Genomic DNA, 12,300 nt, shown 5'->3' with positions numbered 1-12,300 from the left:
GGATGAGTGGTACTTGCAAAGGAGAAATGCTGTGAGAAAGCATCTACCCACCTCCTGAAGTGACAAGAGAAAGGGGGAGAGGAAAAGGCTGAGCAGGTGGTGCTGGTGGGGTGAAGAGGTAAAAGGTTCTGGGGAGGAAATTGGACAGACCAGTTTTGTTTACTGTGAGCATGGAGAAGTTCTGGTGACTATTATCCAAGTCTCCTGGTCCACTCCCATGGAGAAAGAACTGTCTTGACAAATCATTGAGAGTGTGTGGAGTATAAAGAGTAAGCGAAATAAATATCAGAGATAGAATGCACAGAATGCATCCAGAAGTGTGGTGGCAATGGGATTTGGGGACAGTTGGGAAACAGAACGTGAAAGTCTTTGAAAAACAAATAACATGTATCTGCTGTATTCTGCTGTATCTTTCTTAAATACTGCTAAATACTTCAAATTTCTGTTGCATTTTTCTTAAGGGAAAGAGTCTACTAAAATGAAAGCATGGTAAAATTTCACTACAATGGAAATAATGGAATTTGAAAACTGAAATAAGAGGTGTTTAGATGAGACGTTTGAATGTGGATACGATGTTTATTTATTTATTTATTTATTCTTCCCTGAATACAGCAGGGAAAATGAAGCACTGCTGTGATTAAATAACATTGCATCAGGGTGAACCATTAGAATCCATTAACTTGTTTGTATAAAGGCTCAGACCTTTGTTACAAAATCCAGTTGGGAGGAGGAAATACAGGATAAGGAAGGTAAATGAGCTATGATTAATGCACAAATTATAATGTTTATCTTCTAGAGGATGGAGTCCCTGTTTTCTGCCAGTTGGTGATTTAGCCCGTATGCACTTGGATCCCTTCCTCCCCTACCCAGCTTTTTTTTATGTAGGCTTGAATGAAATGTAGTGCTTGACAGGACTGGTGATAAGAGAATTCCTGGCAATCCTTTCTGCTTTTCAGTGTTGGGAGCCAAACTTCAGAAGAGTTTTGGCTGGAAAACACAGGAAAGGGGCAGATTAGGATTCACTAAAATTTTTGCATTAGGTATGCAAGTCAGCAGGGATCTACAGGCAGGTAATCCTTAATTCTGGGCTTTGTGATGCAGTAATGAGCAATCCAGCTCTTATCTGGTGCTGCTGTTATTCTGATCTAGTTTACAGTAAGCAGTTTACCCCCTGAAATTTGGCTTCCTTTCTCTTATTGCACCTCATATGCATAAGATTTCCACCGTACTTGTGTTTTCCTGAGGGCACCAATCCAAATGAGTTCATGTCTACACTGAACTACTTCCTCCTCACAGAATAATCACGAACCCAACTCAGCAAGTAAATAAGGCAGGGAGAGCTGCTTAATGGATCCCTTTTACAGACAGTAATCACGGAGGTGGTTCTGAGTGGAGGAATGCCAATCAGCCCCAGCACGAAACATCTCTCTTCAAATTCTCTTCATTGTATTCCTCTAACTTCTTAAAGCTGTTGCTGGATGAGGATGAGAACAAGAGTGGGAGTGAGAAGTTAGTAAAGAAAACCGCAGTTCTGAAAGCAAATTTTCAAAATGACAGCAATGATGAAAAACTGAGCAGGTCACTTTTTCTTTTGCTTGTGCTCAGATCAGGTATTTGGTTGTTAATCACAGTTTGTTTATATTTATATTGGCCCAGCCTTCTCAAAGTAGTGTTTAAACAGCTCTGGGTAGATTCTGATGAGCAGCACCTTGTGGGGTTTGCACACCAGCCTTTTCAAAAGATAAACATCCATTTTCATTTGTCAATGAAAACATTTGTACCCTGTCTAACATCTGACTGAATGAGGTGAGTTGGACATAATCCGGTCTCGGTGTGTCCACCATCACTTCAGGCTCTGTTAACATCTACATAAGTATGGAACAAATCTCTGTGACCTCAAATTTTGCTCTGTTTTCTGTATTTTCATGTTACTGCAGTTATATATATATATATATATATATTCTTTGAGTTGTCTTCAAACCTAAGTGCTTCAGACCACGAGTTATGTGCTTATAACTCAGCCCCCTCTGTGCTGTAGGGGCTGGGGCACTGACAGCATGCAGCATCTTTGCTCTCTGAGGAACTGTGGAGGGCGGCCTCAAAACTTGCCCGTGTAAGTTTATTGCCCAGTTTTCGTTTTCAGGTCAGCAGTCTGGTATGTGGTAGGATCACTGAGGCCTGGCGAGTGTGACTCAGCTCTGAACTGGATGGGAATGGCAGGTTTGTGCTGGCTCAAAGGGAATTCATTCATCCCTGAAGGACAATGAACACATGGGATCTCTGCTTTTGGGGGTCTCTCCTGTTGCTGTTTGTCAAGTTCTTAGGTGAAGTCCTTCTGTTCGTCTTACCCACTTTCTTCTGAGAGGGGGGATTTATATGAATACATTCTGCATTTCCTGAGAGAAATAAATCAAGACAGAAATTTGCACCATGTCAAATTTTATGTAGAATTCCAATCAGTCTTCTAATTTCTGGGCTCCTTGGCTGACCTCTGCTTGTTCAACCTGTGTCAGTTACAGTTTTCCCTGCTAAGCTCCCCATCTAAATAAATCCATCTTTCTTGCTTTGTCATCATGTCTTTGTTCCCTCTGTCCCGTGTTGTCTCATCTGTTGGTAGAGACTGAGTGCTTGCCTCACCAGTGAACCTCAGGGTTTTCTGAGAAACAGAAACACCTCTTTGGATTCACTGGAATGAATGGATCCCTCTTAGCAGATGGATTTTGACTCCCTCAGACAGAGTAGTCTTAAGGTGGCTTGATGTTCAGTGACAGACCCCTAGACTACGGAGGAAAGAGAGTTTGGAGAGTGTTCACTGGCAATTCACCTGAGAGATCAGCTTTAAAAAAAATTTACAAAATCACTTCTATCAGAGCCTGATTCAAACTGTTTCAAACAGTGGAGTAAGTGGGAGAAAAAAAAATGCTGGGCTGCAAAACAAGCTGCAAACTTTCTGATTTTGGAAAGTTTCTACTGTCACTGCCGTTGTAATATCTTTAATCAAAACTGCCCTGAACAGATTTGGAGAGAGTTTCTACAGGGGTTATGAAAAAATCCCCAAACATCCCCTGATAGCTTTTAAAGCCAGGAGCTGCAGCTTAGTATTTGTTGTGGCTATATTTTTGTGTCCTTTTCCCCTCTTCCTCCGTCCCTCCAGCTAAATTTTGGCCGAGTTCCGCAATGCGAGGAGGTTGTACATGATTCATTTGTGTTTCCTTGTGTACCTGAAATGTGTCATCTGTTTTTTCTCCGCTACTCCTACCGTTGCCACTGATATTCCTCCTCTTCCAGGAAAGTCAATTATCCCATGACAGTCTGAATTTTGTCTCTTTTGGGGACACCACGTGTGCGTTGTGCCGGCAAATCAGCAGGAGCCCCTTGTGTGATGAGTGTTTGAACTGCACGAAAGGAGGTCACGAATTTTGAGAACACACAGCCTTTCATTTGTGCAATAAATTTGTGACTTCAGAAAACATCATCCTGCAAGTAGTTTCTTCCTTGTTTTCTTACCTGTAAGATCATTCTGGTTCTTAATATTTTGTGCTCTTACTTTCCAGGTGTCCTGTAACATTAGAGAGTTAGCTGTTGTGATAGAGCTGGAGGTAGTTGTGGGATTTATGTCCAGTCTTTTTGCCAAGAAGGGAGGCTGGCATCTCTCTCGATGGAAATCAAACCTGAAAGCTCACCTCTGAGTAGAGGTGAGATTAAAAATACCCACTTTTAGACCAAATTTTACTGAGATTTGAAATATTCTTTAGCGATACTTTTGAAAAAAATAGAAGCATGTTTGTGTACCTAGAGACCTGTTGTGTTTTATTTCATTTCCAGAATCTGCATCCTGGTTTGCACTTCTTACTGTCAAATGATTTTTTTAAAAAAGGGGGAGGGGGCTGCAGGAGATTCCCACTACAGACATTACAAAAGCTTTCAGCTAAGCAACTGCCAGGGTATGAAATAATAGGGTGAGATGAAGGAACAAATGACCCCTTGGTTTGTTGGGTGTCTTATTTAGGCACAGTGGGAAGTGAGGGAATTTTTTATTTGTTTTTTAGTAGATGTAAAACCAAAGGAAATTTGCCTTTTTCTTTCCTTTCAATCTTTCCAGTACGTGAGGAAGGAGACTTTTGCTTTAGACATAGGTTTGGCAGCTGCCCAAGAGATTTGAAAGTTTCATCTTGAAACAAAAATAAATGCTAGAGAGGCCAGTAAACTGTTGCTTTTCTTAAACCTGTCCTGCATGGTTTTGATACCCTCCCGGGTGATCAGCAGTAGTGATGCTCAGATGAAGATAATGATGAGTATCACTATCAAGACAGTATAAACATAAGCCATGCTTTGTGATACCTAGAAATTGGATGACTTTCAAGAGAGGTGAGTTTTGTTTGTGCCCTTCAGGTTTCAGAGGGGTTCCTTGTTGGAATTAGTCTGAGAATTTGTTCTTGTTATTAGAGCTGTCATCTGTTCTCCATATAAATATAACCTGGATTGTTCTGAAGTAAACTCAAGGAAGAGCTGTATTGGTTCTAACCAAGGCTAGATTGGTCCTCAAGCCCTCAGAGGAAGAACAAAATGCTTCTGGTAGCTCATGAGAGCCTTTAATCATTAGAAGCTGCTTCTAGACCATGGTGGTTAGTGACAAGCAACAAGATCATCTTCCAGGAATTTGTCTTTTTTTTTTCTTGTCTTTTTTTTTTTTTCTTTTTAAACCTTCACTGGCAAAGAACTTTGCCAACATAATTATGTGCTATATGAACATTCTGTGTCTGGTGCTTCGAGAATGGGAAAATCAGCTCCCTCCTCCCCACCTTGCAGTTTGGAGTGGACGTAAGTGTGCTAACCCCTCTGCCCTTGTCAAAGCCTGTAAATTGTGCCTAAAAGGTTGAAAAATTTACTTGTGGCGTGGCAACTTGGCTTTTGAGCCAAACACTTTATTCTGCCAGACCTGTGGGAACAGCGTGAGACTACAAAGTATGTACAGGGTGCTACCCCTGATCTCCTGCAGGGTCTGTGCCTACTCAGTAACAGCCTGCAGTGCTGCTGATTACTCTTCCCAGAGGAAAATGAGATGCCAGGGAGGTGTTGCCCCCCTGAATCCACAGGGCATATGGGTTTAGCACGGGGGTTACCTGTGTTATCTTTTCAGAATGGACCATCCCCAGTGGGTGTTGCTGGTACAGCCATCAGTGATACAACTTAAACCTGATGCCCTTGTGATCTCTTAGTAACAAAGTATAACAGGAAAAATTGAAGTTTTATGTGTGGTTACATGATGCATCGAACAGGGTGGTTTTCCTCCATGAGGTGTACCTTGACATGTGATACATGCCAGCAGTTCTTATTCAGTGCTGATTATCCATTTGTTCTGCTCTAGCTTCCTGATTTTTAATTCCTGTGCTTTCTTCCTCACAGGAAAGCAAGATGAACCATTTTAGCTATAAGTGAAAGAATATTAAGTGTGAGAAAATGGGGTTCAGAGCTGCTGGAAAGTTAATGCCACAGTGGGGGGTTATAGGGGGGTTTTCTTTGAACTCTAATTGAAGCATCTCAGAATTTTTCAAAACTACCCATGTTTGATTTAGGTTTGGAACTGACTTCCTACTATTTGCTACACCAAATCACATTTTCTTATGCCAGAATTTGTTATATTTCTCAGCTCTCTTCTGTGTTGCCTGAGCCATCCTGTGTGATGGAGTTGCAGCTGCCTGCTAGAAAGTAAAGTGAAATATGCGTCTGTGTCTTGGGAGAAGGAACTGGCATGGACCCAATGCACTAAATCTCAGATGAGGTCTGTTCCTTTATTTCACTTCTCAGGCAGTTCCAGCACATGGGAGGGCCCTCTCATACCTGTATGTGCTTTTTCCCTACTCCGAGTGTGTTTTAGGGCAGGAGAGAAAATGGATGTCCTGGTCTGTGCACAGTTGAGTGGTTAAGAGTGTAATATCCATCCTGGATTTGTTTTTGCTTGTTCTCAGGTGATCTCTTCAGGATTTTCCCTGCTTTAGGATGTTTGTTGCACGTAGCTGGTGTTTAATGCTAGAGAGATCTGAATCATTTGCTCAGGGTAATTGATACTGACCTAATTACACAGATGAGTTTTGCACTGAAGTTTTTAATGGTACTTAATAATTAGAAGAGTTCTTCATTCCCCACATCTGTGATTCAGTCTTTTGCCTTTCGTGCCTCCAAACAACAAAGGCACTCGATGAAATTATCTCCCTGTTTATTTTGTGTTGGGCAACTCTCCGAGGCCCTGTGCCTCCTGTCCAGAGAAGCAACGGGAGTTGCAGTTTAACCTCTCCATGGAGAGAACTGTGGTTGAATTCAGCGACAGACGCTCTATTGTCCCTCATCCAAACCAGGAGAGGATATGGATGAACCCTGAGCTCTGCAGGAGATTGCAGGGGTCAAACGGGGATAGGGGGACTCTCAGGCCACAGCTGTGTCCATGGCTGTTGTGCACAGCGCAGCTGTTTGTTCAAGAAATCCTTAAGCCACATTTGCTACATTGGGATTTATTCTAGAGAAGATGCATCTTCGTGTCCTACTTACATCCATCCCCAAAGTGTCTGTCTGGAGAGGAAGCTCTTGCATAACCTGGTGGGGTTGCTCTTTACCCTCCTACCTGATGAACGTGCGGGGTTGTGTCCTGAGGTGCTGCAGTAAACAGGAGAAGCCCAAACGATAAAGTCATCGCCTCTCCCGGTTTCACCAGGCTCGGAAAAGGGGTTAGAGGCCAGCGTGGTGTCAGACCTACATCACTCCTGTAATGAAGCAGTTGTGCACTTCCAGCAGCAATCCAGCGGGGCGGGAATGCAGCTGCGCTCGCTCCCATGCGGAGCAGCTGGAGCGCCATGGTTGGCTGGGCCTTGCCAGAATGACTTCCTATGCTCTTCTGCAGGGGAGAAGGGGAAGGAGGGGGGATGAACACAGATAAAAAAGCCTGGTGTGGGAGTGTTTTTTGTAAGTGAAGGGTCTGCCCTTCACTGAGGGGCAGCCAAGGTCATCAGAGCTGGAAGGATTTCATAGCTGAAAGCAAACCTGGCAGAAACCTGGGCCCGCTCCTGCATCCCAACAGAACACCCGATGAAAATCCTGGTGGAAAACTGATGCACAGAAATATTTGGGAGACTTTTTTTCCCCCCCGCGTCTGTATCTTTTGGAGCACAGTGGTTTCAAAAACACCGTGGATAGCTTATTTCTAGAGACATGTTTACACCTTGCATATCTCTGGGGGCTAAACAGACACCAGAGCACCCATGCTGGTGTAGTTCTGTGAGAGTGAGCAGAAAAACATGGTGCTTCAGGGATGATGTTATTGTTTCTATCCCCAGAAGGGAGAAGTGTGAAAGGAAAGGGCCCAAATTATGCAAAACAGCCACCATTTCATTTAGTCACCCAGCATTTGCTTGAATAAACTAGTGTTGCTTTAACATTATATTAAACATCTCTCCCACCTACTGATTTATAAATTCCCCCTGAGTTTCTTCCTTTTACTTTTGTTCTGTTCTGAATATCACAGTGTCTGGAATTTGTCTTTTATAATGATCTATAGCATGGCATGATGCCAGCCTCTACTCCAGGGAATTTTTGTTCATGTTAAGATTTGAAAATATTTTTAAACATACACTTGGAGGAAAAATAGTTTGGTATTTAAGAAACAGGATAAAGAGTTAGAAGAGCTCAAGTGCTCTTACCAGCTGTGTCATATCCTCCAAGGTTGCCATTTTTTGGGGCAAAAAAATGAAAACTGCATTCTATAACTCAGCTCCAGGATGTTTCCACACTGACTCGTGGAGCTGCTGCAAAGGAAAAGAGCAAGTGAGCTGTGCTACATAAATATAGATAATAACTCAGTGAACAATTTTTGTCCCTAACCTCTTGGGCACATGTTGGTACCTGGTGTGAGAGCAAATATTTGAGAGAGGCACAGTTTTGAGAAGAGCCAAATGGTCTGTAACAGAAATTAGACCTCTGTTATTTGGACAGTCCTCCTCACACACCATCTTTGGTCCCAGGCAGGTGAGCATAAGACAGTTTCTTGCAGGAACCAACATGATCTACAACACATTCACACTGAACTGGAGGTGAACAGTGGGATAGGACAGCTTGCTCATGAGGGGAAGTTTCTCAGAGTGGTGGTGACGAGGACATGGGCAGCCTGGGGGAAGTTCAGAAGGAGCTGTAGGAGGCCAAGTGAAATGGGAGGTAGATGTGAAGGAGGAGGGGTGGAAGGTGACATGGTGAGGGAATAGGTGTTGCTGCTCTGTTGCTGCTCTGGAGCTGGATCTTGGGGTTGCTGTAGGTAGGCTGGGAAGTGGTCAGAGCCAATTGCACACCAAACATGGTAAGGAAAGGGATAGAGTAAATCCATGGTCCATCCATATTTTCAATACACACATGGTTTGGGTTTCCTCATCTAAAAAGGACAGAAGAGAGCTGCAAAAGGTGCAGAAGGAGACCACAACGATCCACATGTAGCAGCTTCAGTCTGTGTGAGGTATTAGTCTTGGATTTAGAAAGAAATGACTGAAGAAGGGCATGAGAGGGGATTACACAATCATGAGTATCCTGGAGAAGCAGGAAGCAAAGAGTGTCTTCGACAGGAGCCAGCCAGAGCCACAAGAAAAAATGATGGGTTTTTTACGCACAGCAGGGACTGGATTAATGGACTAACCAGCCTGAGGAGTTTTGGGTGTTAAACATATATATGGGCTCAAGGGAAAACTGGGCAAGTACTTGAAAAAGGGAGTCAATGTCAGGAATGCAGTATTTGTGTGGCAGGTGTCCCTGAGCAGAAATCACACCTGGCTTAAAAGACACCTGGGCTGAAACCCACTGGAGGGAGGGGCAAATAACTTCTGTAGTCATCTTCTTATTGCTCTTCCCTGTTCCTTTGTTCATAACTGCTGTTGGAGGTGCAGACAGGGCTGGGTGGACCATCGGCCTGACCTGGTAGCGATTCTGGTGTTCACCTTTAGCAGTGTTGTCAGGAGCCAGCCCAAAAAATCTTTGTTTCCTTAATATACAGAATTTCTAGCAATTGTCTGTAGTATAACATGCAAGAACATCAACTCTATAATAACTTCACAGAAGATAATTATTTTCCTCATTTTCACAACAAGCCATTGCATGTAGGCAGCAGTCATTTACTTTGTACTCTCCGTTGCTGTCGAATATGCTGAGTTGGAAGGGACCACCAGGATCATTGAACCCAACATCCCAAGAATCCCACCAAGTGCCTGAGAATGTTGTCCAAATGCTTCTTGAACTCTGTCAGGCTTGGTGCTGTGACCACTTCCCTGGGGAGCCTGTTCCAGTGCCCAGCCACCCTCTGGGTGAGAAACATTTTCCTGATATCCCGTGTAAACCTCTCCTGACTCAGTTTCATGCTATTTCCTAAGTCCTGTCACTGGTCACAAGAGTGAAGAGATCAGTGCCTGCCCCTCCACTTCCCCTCATGAGGATGTTGTAAGTGCAATGAGGTCTCCCCTCGGTCTCCTCCAGGCTGAACAAACCGAGTGACCTCAGCTGCTCCTCATAAGGCTTCTCCTCCAGACCCTTCACCATCTTCAGGGCCCTCCTTTGGACACTCTCTAATAGATTAATGTCTTTTTTATGTTTTGGTGCCCAAAACTGCACACAGGACTCGAGATGAGGCCGCCTCAGTGCAGAGCAGAGCAGGACAAAACAATTGGGCTGTCCTTTGACTGGCTGTCATGAAGCTCCCCAGAGTGACAGTCCTAAAGCAAAGGCTTTTGAAGCGAGAGTAACTCTGGCTCTGCAGACAACTTGCCAACTTCTTGAGTGAGATGAAGTGAGCAGAGAAGGAGAGGAAGCTGGTGTCACTCAGTGGTGGCTTTGCTCAGTGCTTATATTTCTACTATTAACCAAATACTTGAGCATTACATCAGTAATGCTTTGGTTTTCATTCCTTCCTTCCACTGTACACTTGGGGAAAGTAGTAAATGCCATTTCTCAGCTGGTTTTGTTGGCTGTGTAACCACCTGGGAAGGAAAGGCCACTTGGAATGGGGAGGTGTTTTGCTCTGGTGCCTGATGGGATGGGTTGGGATGGGATGAGATGGGATGGGCAAGCTGCCCTCCCCCACAGCAACACTTCTCACTTCTCACACGGGCTTCCGCAGCTCTGTCCATCCGTGTCCATATCCACTGACTGCTGGAGTGCCTGCTGTTCTGGATGGTGATGTTTGGGCTTGGGCAGACACCCCAGCTTACACTCACTTCACATCATAGATGAGTCTTCATTGGAATGGGTGCCTGCTCAATGAGGAAAGTTAAGATGGGTTTGTCTTCTGTAGCTGTACAACACAAACCCAGCTGAGGATGAGCCACCAGCAAGAGCGTGGGGAGGCCAGCAAGGAGGGACCTGGCAGAGAAACCAGCCTGGGAGAGCGAGGGAAGGCTGGGAGTGAAGAGGTTTGTGTGATATAAAGTGTATTTCTCTTGCTAGAGGATTTCACAGCGTGGCTGGAGGCAAGGGAAGGTATTTAAGTCTGTTCGAGGTAACCTGAGTGCTCTATGCTGAGTTTTTTGCAGATGTGTTCAGATACAGGTTGTCTTCTAAACCAGTGCTACCCTGACTGAGCACTTACATGGGAGGGACATGGTCCCCAAGTGCTTGTGCAGTGGCAGCCAGGGGTTTTGCCTGGCAGCTCCCATCCTGGTGGAGCTGGGAGCTGATTCAGGCTGGTGGGGCAGGAACAGGCACTGTAGGCTTTGATCCCCACCAAAGCCAGGGTGATGTGGGCAAAACAAAGCCTCAGGGGGGCTTTAAGTCTCAAAGAACACATTTGAATAAATTATTTCAACATCTGACTGTTCCTAAACCCTCCCCCTCCAACCAATGGTGTCAGTAAAGTTTGGATTTGAGACTGAAAGTCTTTACATATAAAGAAAATTCCTGTCTTCTGATTTTGCTCCATTAGGGCAAAATGCTGCACAGACAATGCTATTTACAGGCGTGAGGCAGCTGCTTTTCATTAGGATCCTTTGCCATAAGCCTGGCTGTCAAACTACTTCTGCAATTAAAGAAAGACTATCTCAGCCCCTCTGCTCCATGGCCAGCAGGCTGCCAGGGCAACAGTGGCAGTGGGTGAACCATTTTCATCCAGATCAAGGCTGGTGACCCCAAAGCCTTGTACCCCAAAGCCTTGTACAAATAAGCTCCACAACACCCAGCTGAGCACAAATGATCCAGCTGGGGATCATTTGGGGGGATTTTTGATGGCTGCTGTTGGCTAAGAAACACCAGCCAGTGTCACCAGGGGACGTAAGGTCCTGTTCCACAGCAAAGAGACCTATTTGTTGAAAATACATATAAATGAATTACCAGATGAATTGGGTCCTGCAGAGTGATATCTCTTGCACAAGGTCCTCCTTGGTGCAGTGTGGGTGGCTGATAGGAGTAGACTCCCCTGTGGCAGCAGAGGCACTCACAGCCCAATAGTTTCAGACAGACCCAAAGAAGTGGCGACCAAGCTACCATTTGACAAATCCCCTTTCAAAGCATACCTCTTACTGACCTCTTTAAAATTTAATTTTAATTTTCAGAGCCATGAAGGGCTGCAATATTTGCTCGGCCTATTTTTTTTAACCAGCCATCATTCTGGTTTACTGCAGGTGGGATTTTTCTCCTTGGCTTATGAGTTGCTGTGGCTGCTGGCAGTTGTTCAGCTAATGCAAGCTGTTGTTCAACTGGGTTTTTGCTCCCAAGCTCCTTCCCAGCCCATCCAGCCAGGAGAATGGGGAAGTATCACACACAGACACAGGCCAGCTCTTTGGCGTGACCGCTGCTTCTAACATCTGGATTCCTTCATGTGAGCTCATTAGCCAGAAGTAAAAGAGAGTTCAGGCTGAAGGGAGATGAATTTCCCCTTAGATAGCTCTTTTAGTCTGTTCTTTGAGGACATTCATCTTACTGGCGTAGTCATTTGAACATCCAGCTGGAGGAACTGGATGTGTTTCTGATCTTCTCTCAAAGAGTTGATGGCTGCTGCCAGCATGGACCCAGTCATCACCCCTGTGAGCCTGCACAAACCATCTGGAATTTAGACCTTTCAGGCTGAGCTCATGTCTGCCCCAAAATCAGGCAGGGTTTTGCCACAGGCTTTGTTGTATAGCCTCACTACCTGCAATAGGTTACTTCTGAGCAGCCCGTTCCCCAAGGGACTTCCACCAAAATGTCTGGCTTTTTTTCTGAAGCTGGAGGCATCATGGCTCCTATCTGGATGATTTTGAAAGAGGTGCTGCCAGGCACAATATTTGGGAGTCCTTTGGTCCCTGC

This window comes from Manacus vitellinus, unplaced genomic scaffold (genome assembly GCF_001715985.3).
Source record: "Manacus vitellinus isolate BGI_N305 unplaced genomic scaffold, ASM171598v3 scaffold_70_pilon, whole genome shotgun sequence".
Taxonomy (NCBI): domain Eukaryota; kingdom Metazoa; phylum Chordata; class Aves; order Passeriformes; family Pipridae; genus Manacus; species Manacus vitellinus.
Note: the sequence above shows the minus strand (reverse complement) of the source record.